This window comes from Ictidomys tridecemlineatus, unplaced genomic scaffold (genome assembly GCF_052094955.1).
Source record: "Ictidomys tridecemlineatus isolate mIctTri1 unplaced genomic scaffold, mIctTri1.hap1 Scaffold_583, whole genome shotgun sequence".
Lineage (NCBI taxonomy): Eukaryota > Metazoa > Chordata > Mammalia > Rodentia > Sciuridae > Ictidomys > Ictidomys tridecemlineatus.
In genome coordinates, this window is record NW_027523944.1 from 126,937 (window position 1) to 128,166 (window position 1,230).

The window sequence follows — 1,230 nt, forward strand, 5'->3', positions numbered from 1 at the left end:
AATTCAAGGTCAGACTGGATGTCTTAAAGAGAGCCTATCTCAAAGTAAAAAAAAAAAAAAAAAAAAAAAAAAAAAGAGGATAAGTTAGTAGTAGAGCAACTGCCTACCATGGGTATTGCCCTAGGTAAACAATATCCAGTATTGGGGGTTGGGGTGGAGGGATAGGGGTGGATCTTCATGTTTATGAATACCTGGCAGTTTGAGCTATAGAATGTCAGGATTTTTTTGTTGTTGTTGTTGTTTGTTTTTTTAATAAAAATTTCCATAGTTTTTTCTTCTTACCCTTGGTTATTTTGAGGATTACTTATTCAGGACTTGATGATATAGGATTCATGTCAAAGTCAGACCCTTTTTAAGAGATTAGAAGTAGAAATTCATTTTTAGACCAAGTAGTTTAGATTTCATCAAATCTATTTAACTCTTTTAAAACACTCTACTGTGATAAAACCCTGGAAAATTCAAAACATGAATGTTACTTAGTTTTTAGCCAGGGGCAGTGATGCACACTTTTATTCCCAGCAACCTGTGAGGCTGAGGCAGGAGGATCACAATTAAAAAAAAATTCCTTCCTTCCTTCATTCATTCATTTATTTTTGGTGTGGTGCTGGGGATTGAACCCAGGGCCTTATGCATGCTAGACAAGCACTCTACCAACTGAGCTATACCACCAGCCCTTATTTATTTATTTTTATATGGTGCTGAGGATCGAACCCAGTGCCTCACATGTGCTAGGCGAGTGGTCTACTGCTGAGCCACAACCCAAGCCCCAGAGGATCGCAAATTTAAATCAAGCCTCTGCAACTTAGTGATACCCTGTCTCAAAAAAAATTAAAAAAGGGAATAGAGCTGTGGCTCAGAGGTTAAGTGTCCTGGGTTCCATTCCTGGTACAAGGAAAAAAATAATAAAGGTATTTAGTTTTTACATATTAAAAGAGACAAGAAATTTTTTTTATTCCAGTAAGAAAAAGAGCTAATTATCTTCTTGGGATATAATAGGCATTCTCTTGTAAATTCAGATATAACAGGTCATTTTGATTTAAGATAGCATTGCATCTAAATACGACAAACTCTTTATATAAGGGCCAATGACTCGAAGTTAAATCATGGTCTTCAAATAAACAGTTACTATGTTGAATCATTTTAAATTTAATATTACTACAACTATTTTTTAAAAAATATTTTTTTATTTTTTAGTTGTAGTTGGACATAATACCTTTATTTTATTTATTT

At 33.9% G+C, this 1,230-nt stretch overlaps 1 non-coding gene across 1 annotated transcript; it reads right to left on the reverse strand.

Moving 5' to 3' along the window:
• Positions 1–594: 594 nt before the first annotated feature.
• Positions 595–669, reverse strand: Trnaa-agc (transfer RNA alanine (anticodon AGC)). The gene has a single exon. It is a non-coding gene; the product is annotated as a tRNA-Ala (tRNA).
• Positions 670–1,230: the final 561 nt, after the last annotated feature.